Source organism: Hordeum vulgare, chromosome 1H (genome assembly GCF_904849725.1).
Source record: "Hordeum vulgare subsp. vulgare chromosome 1H, MorexV3_pseudomolecules_assembly, whole genome shotgun sequence".
NCBI classification, from domain to species: domain Eukaryota; kingdom Viridiplantae; phylum Streptophyta; class Magnoliopsida; order Poales; family Poaceae; genus Hordeum; species Hordeum vulgare.
Genome location: NC_058518.1, coordinates 346,117,391 through 346,135,838, shown reverse-complemented (window position 1 = coordinate 346,135,838; position 18,448 = coordinate 346,117,391).

The window sequence follows — 18,448 nt, the reverse complement described above, 5'->3', positions numbered from 1 at the left end:
TCACACTGATCATGCTGCTATTAAGTATCTCATGGAAAATAAAGATGCTAAACCTAGACTTATCAGATGGGTTTTCTTGCTACAAGAATTTGATTTGCATGTTGTTGATAGGAAGGGTACTGAGAACCCCGTAGCAAATAACTTGTCTAGGTTGGAGAATGTTCTTGATGACCCACAACCTATTGATGATAGCTTTCCTGATGAGCAATTGAATGTCATCAATGCTTTACGTAGCACACCTTGGTATGCTGATTATCCAAATTACATCGTTGCCGAATATATACCACCTAGTTTCACATACGAACAAAAGAAAAAATTCTTCTTTGATTTGAGACATTACTTTTGGGATGATCCTCGCATTTATAAAGAAGGAGTAGATGGTGTTATTAGATGTTGTGTGCTACGGCAACAAAAGTTCTTCCCTGACAATGGTGCCAAACGTCCTTTTGTCGTCTCTTGAGCTTGCGTTGGTTTTTCCCTTGAAGAGGAAAGGGCGATGCAACACATGAGTAGTAAGTATTTCCCTCAGTTTGAGAACCAAGGTATCAATCCAGTAGGAGAATCTCGTCAAGTCGAGAGTACCTGCGCAAACACAAAAGAGCTTGCACCCAACGCTATAAAGGGGTTGTCAATGCCTTCAATATTGATTGCAAAGTGAGATATGAAGGCGGAAAGTGCAAGGAAAAAAAGGTGTAAGGCTGAAAATATGGTGTGGAGTAGACCCGGGGCCATAGTGTTCACTAGAGACTTCTCTCAAAATAGCAAATATTACGGTGGGAGAACAAATTAATGTCGAGCAATTGATAGAACCGTGCAAAGTCATGACCATATCTAAGGCAATGATCATACATATAGGCATCACGTCCGAGACAAGTAGACCGATACTTTCTACATCTACTACTATTACTCCACACATCGACCGCTATCAAGCATGCATCTAGTGTATTGAGTTCATGATGAACAGAGTAACGCCTTAAGAAAGATGACATGATGTAGAGGGATAATCTCAAACCAATGATGAAAACCCCATCTTTTTACCCTTGATGGCAACAACACGATGCGTGCCTCGCTACCCCTTCTCTCACTGGGTGAGGTCACTACACGGTATGAACCCAAAACCAAGCACTTCTCCCATTGCAAGAATCATAGATCTAGTTGGCCAGACAAAACCCACAACTCGAAAAGAATTACAAGGATATGAAATCATGCATAAGAGAGATCAGAAGAAACTCAAATAAGATTCATAGATAATCTGATCTTAAATCCACAATTCATCGGATCTCGACAAACACACCGCAAAAGAAGATTACATCGTATAGATCTCCATGAAGATTATGGAGAACTTTGTATTGAAGATCCAAGAGAGAGAAGAAGCCATCTAGCTACTAGCTATGGACCCGTAGGTCTATGGTGAACTACTCACGCATCATCGGAGAGGTCATGGTGTTGATGAAGAAGCCCTCCGTGTCCGAATCCCCCTCCGATAGGGCACCCGAACGTGCCCCAGATGGGATCTTGCGGAGACAGAAGCTTGCGGTAGCGGAAAAGTACTTTCGGTGATCTCCTTGTTTTTCTGGGATTTTAGGGAATTTATAGGCGAAATTCCTGAGGCAGAGGTGGCCCAGGGAGCCCACAAGCCAGGGAGGCACGGGCCCCATGGCAGCGACTAGGGGGGTTGTGGGGTCCCTGCAGGCCCTGTGCCCTGATTCTCAGGCTTCCCGATCTTTTTCTGTTTCAGAAAAAATCTTTTTGGCAGTTTCGTTCCGTTTGGACTCCGTTCAAAATCCTCCTCTGAAAGGGGTCGAAAACATGGAAAAAATAGGAACTGGCACTTGGCACTGAGTTAATAAGTTAGTCCCAAAAAATATATAAAAGGCATGCAAAACATCCAAAGTTTGACAAGATAATAGCATGAAACCATCAAAAATTATAGATACGTTGGAGACATATCAAGCATCCCCAAGCTTAACTCCTGCTCGTCCTCGAGTAGGGCAGTGATAAAGACTGAAGTTTTGATGTGGAATGCTACCTAGCATTGTTGTCCTTTGCAACTTCTTTAATGTGACATGAATGTTCAGATCCGTAAGATTCAAAACAATAGTTTGCTATTGACATGAAAACAATAATACTTCAAGCAAACTAGCAAGGTAATCATGAACTTTCGAAATAACAAGGCCAAGGAAGGTTATCCCTACAAAATCATATAGTCTGGCTATGCTCCATCATCCTCACACAACTAATGTAAATCATGCACAGCCCGGGTATTGGCCAAGTAATTTTTTTCGCACTCTTACTTTCTCAAACTTTTTATAACTATCACGCAATACATGAGCGTGAGCCATGGATATAGCACTATAGGTGAATAGAGTGTGGTGGTGGTTGTGAGACAAAAAGGAGGAGATGGTCACATTGACTCGGTGTATCAAAGGGCTATGGAGATGCCCATTAATAGATATCAATGTGAATGAGTAGGGATTGCCATACAAGGGATGCACTAGAGCTATAAGTATGTGAAAGCTCAAAAGGAGAACTAGTGGGTGTGCATCCAACTTGCTTGCTCACGAAGACCTAGGGCAATTTTGAGGAAGCCCATCATTGGAATATACAAGCCAAGTTATATAATGAAGATTCCCACTAGCATATGGTAGTGACAAAGCAAGAAGCTCTCAATCATGAGGAACATGGTGCTATTATGAAGCACAAGTGTGGAAAAAGATAGTGGCATTGTCCCTTCTCTCTTTTTCTCTCTTTTTTTTCTTTGGGCTCTTTGGCCTCTTTTTTTTCTTTTTTTATTTGGGCTCTTTGGCCTCTTTTTTTTATTTCCTCACATGGGACAATGCTCTAATAATGATGATGATCACACTTTTATTTACTCACAGCTCAAAGCTTAGAACGATGATGACTCTATAGGAAATGCCTCCGGCAGTGTACCGGGATGTGCAACGATCTAGCTTGGCGTATGATGTTGAAACATCTCGCTAGCTATCTTACAATCATGCAATGGCAATATGAGAGTGACGACACAAGTCATGAGACGGAACATGGCAATATATCTCGGAATGGCTATGAAAATGTCATAGTAGGTAGGTATGGTGGCTGTTTTGAGGAAGGCATATGGTGGGTTTGTGCACCAGCGAGAATTGCGCGGCACTAGAGAGGCTAGCAATGGTGGAAGGTGAAAGTGCATCGATACCATGGACTCACATTAGTCATGAAGAACTCACATACTTATTGTGAAAGTTTTATTAGTAATCGAAACAAAGTGCTAGACGCATACTCCTAGGGGAAGGATTGGTAGGTGTTAACCATCGCGCGATCCTGACCTCAACACAAAGGATGACAATCAATAGATCAATTATGCTCCGACTTCCTAACATAGCGGTTCACCATAGGCGCATGCTATGGGAATCACTAACTTCAACACAAGTATTTCTAGAATCACAACACCCTACTAACATAGCTCTTAATATTACCAAATCCACGTCTCAAAACTAATTGAGAGGAATCAAGACTTCTCTTTCTAATCAATGCACATGAAGATGGATGTTTTTGTATCCTCTTTGGGTACCTATCATCTTTGGGACTACTTTTATAGCATAAGCCAACTACCAAGTCACGCACCGCCGTGCTCTAAAAGATCTAAGTGAAGCACATAGATCAAAATTATCTAGCTCAAAAGATATAAGTGAAGCACAGTGAGCATTCTAGCAAAATCATGATGAGTGCATGTCTCTCTCAAAAGGTGTGCAGCAAGGATGATTGTGACATGACAAAAAGAAAAGACTCCTATGATACAAGACGCTCCAAGCAAAACACATATCATGTGGTGAATAAAAATATAGCTCCAAGTAATGTTACCGATGGATTGAAGACGAAAGAGGGGATGCCTTCACGGGGCATCCCCAAGCTTAGGATTTTTCGTGTCCTTGAGTTTGGCTTGGGATGCCTTGGGCATCCCCAAGCTTGAGCTCCTTCCACTCCTTATCTCTTTGTCCATGAGAACATCACCCAAAACTTCAAAACTTCACAACACAAAACTTAAACAAAAACTCGTGATAACATTAGCACAAGAAAACAAACTACCACCTCTTTAGGTACTGTAGCAATCTTTATTTCTATTTGTATTAGTGTTGGGATACTGTATTCTCACTTTTCCGTGGCTAGTACCCCCCGATACTATCCATATTTTCTTCAAAACAAGCAACCAACTCAACAAAAACAGAACCTGTCAAAAACAGACTAGTCTGTAGCAATTTGTATACTTCATATACTTATGGTACCTCAAAAATTCTGAAAAATTACGAATACGTGGTCAAAAGGCATATCAACCAGAAGCAGAAAGAATCGACTCAAAATCTCTTTCTGAAAAAAATGAAAAATCATCTCGGGAGCGAAAAGTTTCTGTCTTTTTCCAGCAGAATCAAACAACCATCACCAAGACTAGTCATAAAGGTTTTGCTTGGCTCAAACACAAAAAACACAATCACAACAGAATTATGATGGTAAGGACGCAACAAACCAGAAAGAAAATATAAATTCATTGGGTTGCCCCCCAAGAAGCGCTATTGTTTAATGCCCTTAGCTAGGCATAAAAGCGATAGAATCACGTATCGTCGTCTTTGGTGCTCAAACCATAAGTAGCCCTCATCATGGATTCATAAGGCAATCTTATTTTCTTTCTAGGAAAGTGCTCCGTGCCCTTCTTTAAAGGAAACTGAAATCTAATATTCCCTTCCTTCATATCGATGATAGCACCGATAGTCCTTAGGAAAGGTCTACCAAGAATAATAGGGCATGTAGGATTGCAATCAATGTCAAGCACAATGAAATCCACAGGTATATAGTTCCTATTTGCAATAATAAGAACATCACTGATACTTCCCATGGGTTTCTTGACAGTAGAATCCGCAAGATGCAAATTAAGAGAACACTCCTCAATCTCATTAAAACCCAGAACATCACATAAAGACTTTGGAATCGCGGAAACACTAGCACCCAAATCACACAAAGCATTGCATTCATAGTTTTTGATTTTGATTTTGATAGTAGGTTCCCACTCATCATGAAGCTTTCTAGGGATAGAGACTTCCAATTCAAGTTTTTCTTCAAGAGATTTTATCATGGCTTCGATGATATGATCGGTAAAGGCCTTGTTTTGGCTATAAGCGTGTGGAGAGTTTAACATGGATTGCATCAAGGAAATGCAAGGTAGTAATTTCATTACTACTCAAAGTTTAAATATCTTCTACTCCATTTTCAATGCTTTTAGCATCAAGATAGATGGACTCCGAATCATTGGGGCACTTTTCAACCAAAGTGGATTCATATCCAGCCCCATCATTATTAGGTTTGACACAAGAAAACAAAGATTCAACGGGAGTCACACCAAGCACTTTAAGATCTTCGTGATTCTTATCACGAGAACACGCCTTTTTAAGCCATTCATGTCTATCACGAATTTGGACGGTCCTCTCTTTGCTCTCAATCATGGAAACACGCATAGCTTTCAAAGTTTCATCCATATTGATCTTGGGAGGAGCACATCTAACTTTCAAAGCATCAATATCAATAGACATATCAATGCTCTTAGCCAAATCGTCAATTTTGAGTAGTTTTTCCTCTATGGACGCATTGAAAATCTTTTGCAAGTTGATAAACTCTTTGATATTACTCTCTAGATCAGAGGGTAATATATTGTAATTTCCATGAGTATTGTTGTAGGAGTTGCCAAAGTTATTAGAGGAGTTACTAGGAAAAGGCCTAGGAACATAGTTTCCTCCAAAAACATTATTGTTGCCAAAATTATTCCTACCAACAAAATTAACGTCCAAGCTAGCATTGCTACTCTCAATCAAGGCAGACAAGGGCATATCATTAGGATCTAAAGGAGCACTTTTACTAGCAAACAAATTCATTAACTCATCCATCTTAGCACTCAACGAGTTAATTTCTTCTATAGCGTGTACCTTCTTACTAGTAGGTGACCTTTCAGTGTGCCACTGAGAGTAGTTCGTCATGATATTGTCTAGGAGCTTTGTGGCTTCCCCTAACATGATTTCCATGAATGTTCCACCTGAGGCGGAGTCCAAGATATTTCTAGAACCGAAATTCGAGCCAGCGTAGAAGATTTGTATAATCATCCAAAGACTCAAGCCATGACCGGGACAATTTCTAATCATCAATTTCATTCTCTCCCAAGATTGTGCAACATATTCATGATCAAGTTGCTTAAAATTCATGATATCATTACGAAAACCAAGTTTTTGCTCGACCTCGCAACAAGAACGGAAAAGGCTTCAATTTAATCTCATCATTATCCACATCTTTCTTCTTTTGCATATCGGAGAGCTCAATGAAGGTGTTAAGATGGGATGCGGCATCTTCACTAGCAAGGCCGGAGAATTGCTCTTTCATAACAAGATTCAGCAAAGCGGCATTGATTTTGTATGACTCCCCACTAGTGGCGGGAGCAATCAGAGTACTAATAAAATCATTATTATTAGTATTTGAGAAGTCACAAAGTTTGGTGTTTTCAGTCATGGTGACTTCGGCAAGCAAGCTAGCACACAAGCGAAGAAAGAGCAAGCGAGAAAAAGGGCGAACGAAAAAGGTAAATTGGTGAAGTGGGGGAGAGGAAAACGACAGGCAACTGGCAAACAAAGTAAATGCAAGAGATGAATTTGCGACACTTACTTGGATGAGTTCTTGACTTGATCCTCCCCGGCAACGGCGCCAGAAATTCTTCTGCTACGGCAACAAAAGTTCTTCCCCAACAATGGTGCCAGAGATCCTTATGTCGTATCTTGAGCTTGCGTTGGTTTTTCCCTTGAAGAGGAAAGGGCGATGCAGCACATGAGCAGTATGTATTTCCGTCAGTTTGAGAACCAAGGTATCAATCTAGTAGGAGAATCTCGTCAAGTCCAAAGTACCTGCGCAAACACAAAAGAGCTTGCACCCAACGCTATAAAGGGGTTGTCAATCCCTTCAAGATTGATTGCAAAATGAGATCTGAAGGCGGAAAGTGCAACGAAGAAAAGGTGTAAGGCTGAAAATATGGTGTGGAGTAGACCCGGGGGCCATAGTGTTCATTAGAGGCTTCTCTCAAAATAGCAAATATTACGGTGGGTGAACAAATTACTGTCGAGCAATTGATAGAACCGCGCAAAGTCATGACGATATCTAAGGCAATGATCATACATATAGGCATCACGCCCGAGACAAGTAGACCGATACTTTCTGCATCTACTACTATTACTCCACACATCGACCGCTATCCAGCATGCATCTAGTGTATTGAGTTAATGACGAACAGAGTAACGCCTTAAGCAAGATGACATGATGTAGAGGGATAATCTCAAACAAATGATGAAAACCCCATGTTTTTACCCTTGATGGCAACAACATGATGCATGCCTCGCTACCCCTTCTATCACTGGTGAGGTCAACGCGCAGTATGAACCCTAAACCAAGCACTTCTCCCATTGCAAGAATCATAGGTCTAGTTGGCCAAACAAAGCCCACAACTCGAAGAGAATTACAAGGATATGAAATCATGCATAAGAGAGATCAGAAGAAACTCAAATAAGATTCATAGATAATCTGATCATAAATCCACAATTCATCGGATCTCGACAAACACACCGCAAAAGAAGATTACATCGGATAGATCTCCATGAAGATCATGGAGAACTTTGTATTGAAGATCCAAGAGAGAAAAGAAGCCATCTAGCTATGGACCCGTAGGTCTATGGTGAACTACTCACGCATCATCAGAGAGGTCATGGTGTTGATGAAGAATCCCTCCGTGTCCGAATCCCCCTCCGACAGGGCACCAAAACGTGCCCGAGATGGGATCTTGCGGAGACAGAATCTTGCGGCGGCGGAAAAGTACTTTCGATGATCTCCTTGTTTTTTTCTGGAATTTTAGGGAATTTATAGGCGAAAGTCCTAGGGCAGAGGTGGCATAGGGAGCCCACAAGCCAGGGAGGCGCCCCCTGGCCACGGCTAGGGGGCTTGTGGGGTCCCTGTAGGCCCCCTGCCCTGATTCTGAGGCTTCCCGGTCTTTTTTCTGTTTCGGAAAAAATCTTTTTGGCAGTTTCGTTCCGTTTGGACTCCGTTCAAAATCCTCCTCTGAAAGGGGTCAAGAACATGGAAAAAACAGGAACTCGCACTTGGCACTGATTTAATAAGTTAGTCCCAAAAAATATATAAAAGGCATGCAAAACATCCAAAGTTTGACAACATAATAGCGTGAAACCATCAAGAATTATAGATACGTTGGAGACGTATCATTGTGTACCTGAGCATGAACAGGGATAGATCCTACAGAAGTGTCACTCTGAGGCTTACGGAGGACACCATGCGGGAGATAGAACTGCACACAAGATCTTGCAATCCTGTTTCTATTGGCCTACTCTCTTCAAGGATGCCCGTAAGTTTGTCTTTTCTTGTGATGAATGTCAAAGAATAGGTAATATCAGTAAACGTCAGGAAATGCCTATGAATTATCCACTTGTCATTGAACCATTTGATGTTTGGGGTTTTGATTATATGGGACCTTTTCCAAAGTCCAACGGGTATACTCATATCCTAGTAGCTGTTGATTATGTTACTAAGTGGGTAGAAGCTATCCCAACTAGTAGTGCTAATCACAACACCTCTATTAGGTTGCTTAAAGAAGTTATTTTCCCTAGATTTGGAGTCCCTAGATATCTAATGACTGATGGTGGTTCACATTTTATTCATGGTGCTTTCTGTAAAACACTTGCTAAGTATGATGTCAACCATAGAATGGCATCTCCCTATCATCCTCAGTCCAGTGGTCGAGTAGAGCTAAGTAATAGAGAGATTAAACTAATTTTGCAAAAGGTTGTTAATAGGTCTAGAAAGAATTGATCTAAGAAGCTTGATGATGCACTGTGGGCTTATAGAACAGCTTATAAGAATCCCATGGGCATGTCTCCGTACAAAATGGTTTACGGTAAAGCATGTCATTTACCTCTTGAGCTAGAGCATAAGGCTTATTGGGCAATCAAAGAGCTCAACTTTGATTTCAAACTTGCTGGTGAAAAGAGGTTATTTGATATTAGCTCACTTGATGAATGGAGAACTTAGGCATATGAAAATGCCAAGTTGTTCAAAGAAAAAGTTAAGAGGTGGCATGATAAAAAGATACAAAAACATGAGTTTAATGTAGGTGATTATGTCTTGCTATACAATTATCTCTTAAGATATTTTGCAGGCAAGCTTCTCTCTAAATGGGAAGGTCCTTACATTGTTGAGGAAGTATATCGTTCCGGTGCCATCAAGATCAACAACACGGAAGGTAATTTTCCGAGAGTGGTAAATGGGCAAAGAATCAAGCATTATATCTGAGGTACTCCCATAAATGTTGAAAGCAATGTTATTAATACCATAACTCCGGAGGAGTACATAAGAGATATTTATCAGCCTGTTTCAGACTCCAAAAACGAAGAGGTATGTGATTCGGTAAGTAAACCGACTCCAAAACTTTTCCAGTAACAATTTTTCTCCATTTTGGAATTTTTAGAAAAATAGAAAAATTTAAAGTAGTCCAGAAAGCGCACGAGGAGGTGACAAGCCTGCCAGGCACGGCCTATCCCCTAGCCGCACCTGGGTGGCTTGTGGGCACCTCGTGTGCCTCCCGGACTCCGTTTTCTTATGGAGTACTCCTTTTGGTCAGGAAAAATTCATTATATATTCTCCCGGAAGGTCTGACCCTCGTATCACGCAAATATCCTCAGTTTTCATTTCGAGCCTGTTTCGGTCGCAGATTTAGGGCAAGGATGTCGTCTCAGGAATCTGTCGGGGAGAACGATCTCCCTCAAGTCTATGAAGAAGTAATTGCTGATCTAAAAAGAATGGAGGCCAAGGAAGGGCTGCTGGAAGAAACTAAGGGCAAAACTAAGAAGGAGAATCCGGCGTCGGATGAAAGGCAATCTGCGCTCAACAAGGAAGAAGCTAAGGAAGAGGATTTTCTTCAAGCCTACCTCCACCTTTTACCTCCATCCTTGATCGAACTCTTGAGGTTATGTGAAATAACTCGTGTTCATAATACTTATCTCACTCGTTGAATTCCCACAAGTATAGGGGATCGCAACAGTTTCCGAGGGTAGAGTATTCAACCCAAATTTATTGATTCGACTCAAGGGGAAGCCAAAGAATATTCTCAAGTATTAGCAGTTGAGTTGTCAATTCAACCACACCTGAAAGATTTAGTATCTGCAGCAAAGTATCAGTAGCAAGGTAGTATGATAGCAGCAGTAGCAACAGTAACCAGTAGCAGCAAAGTAACAGCAGTAGCGGCAGCAGAGTAACAATAGCAACAAAGTAACGTAGCAAGGACCAGTAGGAAAAGACTCGTAGGCATTGGATCGGTGATGGATGATTATGCCAGATGCTATTCATCATGCAATAGTTATAACATGGAGAGATAAGTAACTAGCTCCAGTTCGTCAATCTAATGTAGGCATGTATTCCGTATGTAGTCATACGTGCTTAGGTAAAAGAACTTGCATGACATATATTGTCCATCCCTCCCGTGGCAGCGGGGTCCTAATGGAAACTACGGGATATTAAGGTTCTCCTTTTAATAAAGAACCGGACCAACGCATTAACACTTGGTGAATACATGAACTCCTCATACTATGGTCATCTCCGGGAGTGGTTCCGGCTATTGTCACTCCAGGGTTGCCGGCTCATAACACATAGTAGGTGACTACAACTTGCAAGATAGGATCAAGAACACACATATATTGGCGACAACATAATAGGTTCAGATCTGAAATCATGGCACTCGGGTCCTAGTGACAAGCATTAAGCATGGACAAGTAGTAGCAACATCAATCTTAGAACATAGTGGATACTAGGGATCAATCCTCGTCAAAACTAATTCGATTACATGATAGATCTCATCCAACCCATCATCGTCCAAGAAGCCTACGATGAGATTACTCACGAACGGTGAAGAGCATCATGGAATTCGCGATGAAGGAAAGTTGATGATGACGATGGCGACGATATCCCCTCTTCGGAACCCAGAACGGACTCCAGATCTGCTCTCCAGATGAAGAACAGCAGGTGGTGGCGCCTCCGTATCGTAAAACGTGATGAACTCTTCGCCTTGATTTTTTTTCCGGGCGAGATGGACTAAATAGAGCTGGATTTGGAGGCGGTGGAGCTTTGTGGGCCCCACAAGCCTGCCAGGCGCGGCCAGGGGGCGCGCCTGGTGGAATTGTGGGCTCACAGCTCCATTTCCTCCGCTGATTCTTGCGCCAGTATTTTTCATAAATTCCACAAAAATTCTCCGTAAATTTTCAGGTCATTCCGAGAACTTTTATTTCTGCGCAAAAACAACATCATGGCAATTCTGCTGAAAACAGCGTTAGTCCGGGTTAGTTCCATTCAAATCATGCAAATTAGAGTCCAAAACAAGGGCAAAAGAGTTCGGAAAAGTAGATACGACGGAGACGTATCACTCGTGAAGTTGTTTTGCTGGAGAAACATATCACAGAGCTCCAAAGTATAAATCAAAGATTGATGGCCCTCTTGGAATCAACTCCACCACCATCACCTTCGAAGGAAGACAATTAAGCACGGGTATGGGACTCCCCTTGGCTTGTGCCAAGCTTGGGGGAGTTGCCCCGGTATCGTATCACCATCACATATTTTGCCTTTACCTTTTTCTTAGTTCGATCCTTTTTGGTTTTATCTTTCTCTAGTAGATTAAAGTTCTTAGTATGTTCTAGGCTTGAGTTTTGCTTTGTGTCACCCCCAATGTATTTGAGTTCGTGAGTCATATAATCAAAAGTGTTTTAGTTAAGGGCCTTGCCTCATGCCATGATCTAAAGAAAAGAATAATAAGAGAACAAAAGCATGAAAGATCATGTAATGATCTTATGGGAAGTGATGACTTCACATATAAAAAGAATGTTGATTGAAACTTGTTGTGGGTGAACAAACGTAGACCTTGGTCATTGTTGCATTTAATAGGAAGTAATAAAGAAAGAGAGGTTCACATATAAATATATCATCTCTGCCACCGTCTATGATTGTGAACACTCATTAAACTATTACATGCTTAGAAGTAGATGTTGGACAAGGAAGATAACATAATGCATTATGTTTGCTTGGTTCGGAACAATGTTATATGACTAGAGATCCCTTAGCATGTGACGCTTTCTTCCACCTCATATCAGCGAAAACTTCCGCACTAGGTAGAGATACTACTTGTGCATCCATAAACCTTCAACCCAGTTTTGCCATGAGAGTCCACCATACCTACCTATGGATTGAAGAAGATCCCTCAAGTAAGTTGTCATCGGTGCAAGCAATAAAAATTGCTCCCTAAATATGTATGATCTATTTGTATGTGCAAAATAAGCTTTGTACGAACCTGTGATGAGGAAGACATAAAAGCGACAGAGTGCATAATAAAGTTCTTTATCACAGGAGGCAATATAATGTGACGTTCCTTCACACTAAGAGGTCACACATCCAAACCTCAAAAGCGCATGAGAACCTCTGCTTCCCTCTGCGAAGGGCCTATCTTGTACCTTTACGTTTTGTCCTTAAAAGAGTCATGGTGATTGACACCAATTCCTTATTTCGCCTTTATCTTGGCTAACGTCATGTGCTAGGGAAAGATATATATTCATATGTCAACTTGGAAGTAAGTATTCATGAATTATTATTGTTGACATTACCCTTGAGGTAAGTAGTTGGGAGGCGAAACTATAAGCCCCTATCTTTCTCTGTGTCCAACCGAAACTTTGATCTCATGAGTACCACGTGAGTTTTAGCAATTGTAGAAGACAAAAGGATGATTGAGTATGTGGATTTGCCTTACAAGCTCTTATTTGACTCTTTTTGATGTTATGATAACTTGCAATTGCTTCAATGACTAAAGGCTATTGGTTGTTAATTTTCAATAAGGTTCTTGACCCATACATTACTTTGTGAAGGAATTATCACTTTAGCATAAGAGTTTATATGACGTTATTGTTGTTCTAATTATGATCATGATTCCTGCGTGTCCATATTTTGTTTTATCAACACCTCTATATCTAAACACGTGGGCATATTTATTGATCTCGGCTTCCGCTTGAGGACAAGCAAGGTCTAAGCTTGGGGGAGTTGATACGTCCATTTTGCATCATGCTTTTATGTTGATATTTATCGCTTTATGGGCTGTTATTACACTTTACGGTACAATACTTATGCCTTTTCTCTCTTATTTTATAAGGTTTACATGAAGAGGGAGAATGCCGACAGCTGGAATTCTGGTCTGAAAAAGGAGCAAGTTTGAGATACCTATTCTGCGCAACTCCAAAAGCCGTGAAAATCAACGAGGAATTATTTTGGATTTTATAAAAAATAATGGGCGGAAGAAGTACCGGAGGGGAGCCACCAGGAGGCCACAAGCCTGCCAGGTGCGGCCTACCCCTGGTCGCGCCTAGGTGGCTTGTGGGCCCCTGTTGCCCCTCCAGCTCCCATATTTTGCTATAAGGAGGGTTTCGTTCCAGAAAAAATCAGGAGGAGGCTTTCGGGAGGAATCGCCGCCGCCACGAGGCGGAACTTGAGCAGAACCAATCTAGAGCTCCGGAAGGGTCGTCCTGCCGGGAAAACTTCCCTCCCGGAGGGGGAAATCATCGCCATCGTCATCACCAACACTCCTCTCGTCGGAGGGGACTGATCACCATCAACATCTTCATCAGCACCATCTCATCTCCAAACCCTAGTTCATCTCTTCTAACCAATCTCCGTCTCGCGACTCCGATTGGTACTTGTAAGGTTGCTAGTAGTGTTAATTACTCTTTGTAGTTGATGCTAGTTGGATTACTCGGTGGAAGATCATATGTTAAGATCTCTAATTGTATTCAATACCTCTCTAGTCATGAACATAATTTTTCTTTGTGAGTAGTCACTTTTTTTCCTGAGGACATGGGATAAGTCTTCCTATAAGTAGTCATGTGAATTTGGTATTCGTTCGTTATTTCGATGTGTTGTATGTTGTATTTCCTCTAGTGGTGTTATGTGAACGTCGACTACATAACACTTCACCATTATTTGGACCTAGAGGAAGGCATTGGGAAGTAGTAAGTAGATGATGGGTTGCTAGAGTGACAAAAGCTTAAACCCTAGTTTATGTGTTGCTTCTTAAGGGGCTGATTTGGATCCACTAGTTTAATGCTATGGTTAGTCTTTGTCTTAATTCTTCTTTCGTAGTTGCGGATGCTTGTGAGAGTGGTTAATCATAAGTGGGATGTTTGTCCAAGTAAGGGCACCACCCAAGCACCGGTCCACCCACATATCAAACTGTAAAAGTAGCGAACGCGAATCATATGAACATGATGAAAACTAGCTTGACAGAAATTCCCATGTATCCTCGGGAGCGTTTCACCTCATATAAGAGTTTGTCCAGGCTTGTCCCTTGCTACAAAAGGGATTGGGCCACTTTGCTGCACCTTTGTTACTTGCTACTTGCTATGAATCATCTTATCACACAACTATCTGTTACCGATAATTTCAGTGCTTTCAGAGAATACCTTACTGAAAACCACTTGTCAGTTCCTTCTGCTCCTCGTTGGGTTCGACACTCTTACTTATCAAAAGGACTACGATAGATCCCCTACACCTGTGGGTCATTAGGCCGCCCGATGTGTCGACGAACCCGATAGGAGCCGCGTATCTCGTACTCAGGACACAACGGATGAGCTATGGTTACCACGCCAAAACACCGGGTTGCCCCACGGGGCGTTAATAAGATGCTCTGGGTTGGACCAACACTCATGAGGAGCACTGGCCCGGGGTTGATTAATTACGCGGCGGGTGCCGGCGGGTCCCTATGTTTTCTATTAGTTATTAGGCAAATGTAGTACCAAAGTTTGGCCTTGCCAGACCAGTCTTAAACTAAAATGAATTATCAAGGGGGTCCCCAAAACAACCCCGAGCATGCTAGGAGTGCTCAATTATGGAATATAACACCGGTAGCCAAAACTAAGGCGACAAAGGTGGAACAAAACACCAGGCTAGTAGGCCAATCCTTCCACCTTTTACCAAGTATAAAGGTGCATTAAATTAAGTAGCAATTATATGGTGATATAACAAGGAACCCATGTTATCACATGGAAGCAACTGCACCTTCAACTAGCAACGCTATCCAATGGTTAGGCAAGCGGTATCATAGTCAATCAATGGTTTGCTACGTTGTAGAAAGGATGAAGGTTTTCATGGCATTATTCAGAGGCTTACATTTAACAGGTGGTAGGCGGCGAGTCATAATAGAAGAAACAAGACAACTAGCATGACATTGATAGTAATGGTATCTAGGGAAATGGTTATCTTTCCTGTGATCCCGCTTGGAATAAAAACAAATCCGTGAAGCAGGCGAAACGACATAGTCGAACGGGTTCTCACATTCCGAAGCGGATCGGAACTCTATCGAGAGGAAGCAAACCAAAAACAAGAATCAACACACGATATTCACCACAGCACATGCACGATATGATGCACACCCTAATATGATGCATGTCCATTTCAATTATGCAAGGCATGGCATGGCAATTCACAACAATCAAACACTACACATTAAGTGAAAACTCCACATACAAATAATTTAGTTCACTCCCGTTTAGATACACGGAAATATTAAATGTTGTTTAAAAATGGCAGGAGCTGAAGCACAAATAAACTACCTATCTAGGCATTTTAAATGAGGTCGGAAACAACTTCTAGCATCTCCGAAATGACCCCATACGTTAATTAAGAAATTTGTCAAGATCTGAACTAACATGTTTTAATGTTTGTTAAATAACAGAATAAAGATGTTCGCGTGGTTCTGCGCGTCACTTTAGTCAATTTACATATATGGATCATCTTCAATAAAGTTATGGTCTAAAAGATATGGTCATCGCAAGATGATATGCCCAGAACGCGAATGCATGCAAATACGACAGCCACGACATGTTACACATTCAAACACATATGAGAGTTGGATATTGTGAAATTCATAAAGACGTCCAAGCGCATGTGACGGCATTATAAAAACAAAGGACATAAAAAGATGGGGCACATAGGATTTGATTCAATGACCTCCTAATTTCAATCCATTGAGCTGCCAGTTGAGCTACGAGAGAAGTGTGGTCAACAATAAATTTGGGGCTAGACGGACTAGCACCTGACACTGACTGAACAAAATAGTAAGTTTTGGTGAATCAACAACCAAACACAAAAACAAAATAAAACAGGGGCGCATAGGATTCGAACCCCAGACCCCTTGGTCCAGGCACGCGGGGACTACCAACTCACCTAGCACAACATTTCTGAAAGGAAAACAGTGGCATGGATAACGAACATACGTGCCAGAATGGATCTAGGACAAAATAGAAGCCTTTCAGCCATGGCTCTGAGCTTCTCACCAGCGAGGGACAGGAAGATGACAACGATGATGTCCGGTGGCGCAGTCCGGAAGCGGCGGATCCGACGGCTGGAGCTCCATTCCCAGCCCAAGAGCCCAATTCGGTGGTGGGAACGACCAGTGCACAAGCTGCGAGCTCCATGGCACGGCTTCCCTTGGTCGAGGCATTGCTTCATGTCATTGACAAAGAAATACAAAGATATATGAACTGAGAGAGGGAGAGTTGCAGAGGAGCAGGAAGGCAACACGGGGTGACAAAGAGGAAGGCACGAGCGACCTACTGGTGGCCTCGCGGTTGCCAGCCGCGATGCCGGTTGTCGGGGAGAAAGGCGAGTACACACAGGGCCAGGAGCTCGGGCGGAGCTGTGCTGCGGCAACAAAAGTCCTTCCCTGGCGCGTAGGAATTCTTCTTGTTACTTCTCTGGTTTGCGTTGGTTTTTCCCTTGAAGAGGAAAGGGTGATGCAGCACAGGAGCAGTAAGTATTTCCCTCAGTTTGAGAACCAAGGTATCGATCCAGAAGGAGGGCCTCGTCAAGTCCAAAGTACCTGCGCAAACACAAACAAGCTTTCACCCAACGCTTCAAAGGGGTTGTCAATCCCTTCAAGATTGTTTGCAAAGTGAGATCTGAAGGCGGAAAGTGCAACGAAGTAAAAAGTGTAAGGCTGAAAATATGGTGTGGAGTAGACCTTGGGGGCCATAGTGTTCACTAGAGGCTTCTCTCATAATAGCAAATATCACGGTGGGTGAACAAATTACTGTCGAGCAATTGATAGAACCGCGCAAAGTCATGACGATATCTAAGGCAATGATCTAGCATAAAGGCATCACGTCCGAGACAAGTAGACCGATACTTTCTGCATCTACTACTATTACTCCACACATCGACCGCTATCCAGCATGCATCTAGTGTATTGAGTTCGTGAAGAACAGAGTAACGCTTTAAGAAGATGACATGATGTAGAGGGATAATCTCAAACCAATGATTTAAACCCCATCTTTTTACCCTTGATGGCAACAACACGATACGTACCTCGCTACCCCTTCTGTCACTAGGTGAGGTCACCGCACGGTATGAACCCAAAACCAAGCACTTCTCCCATTGCAAGAATCATAGATCTAGTTGGCCAAACAAAACCCACAACTCGAAGAGAATTACAAGGATATGAAATCATGCATAAGGGAGATCAGAAGAAACTCAAATAAGATCCATAGATAATCTAATCATAAATCCACAATTCATCGGATCTCGATAAACACACCGCAAAAGAAGATTACATCAGATAGATCTCCATGAAGATCATGGAGAACTTTGTATTGAAGATCCAAGAGAGAGAAGAAGTCATCTAGTTACTAGCTATGGACCCGTAGGTCTATGGTGAACTACTCACGCATTATCGGAGAGGTCATGGTGTTAATGAAGAAGCCCTGTGTGTCCTAATCTCCCCTCCAGCAGGGCACCAGGATGTGCCCCAGATGGGATCTTGCGGAGACAGAAGCTTGCGGCAGCGAAAAAGTAATTGCGATCATCTCTTCATTTATTTGGGAATATTTGGGAATTTATAGGCGCAAGATCTAGGTCAGGGGACCTCCAGGGGGCCCACAAGCCTGGATGGCGCGGACTCCTGGCCACGTGGTGGGGGCTGGTGGGGCCCCTGGGGCTCTTCTGGCTTGGCTCCCAAGTCCTCCAATCTTCTTCCGTTCCAGAAAAAATCTTTTCGGGGATTTTCTTCCGTTTGGACTCCGTTTCAAAATCTCCTCTGAAAGGGGTCAAAACATGGAAAAACAGGAACTGGCACTTGGCACTAAGTTAATAAGTTAGTCCCAGAAAATAAATAAAAGGCATGCAAAACATCCAAAGTTTGACAAGATAATAGCATGAAAACATCAAATATTATAGATACGTTGGAGACGTATCAAGCATCCCCAAGCTTAACTCCTGCTCGTCCTCGAGTAGGGAAGTGATTAAGAATGAATTTTTATGTGGAATGCTACCTAGCATAGTTGTCCTT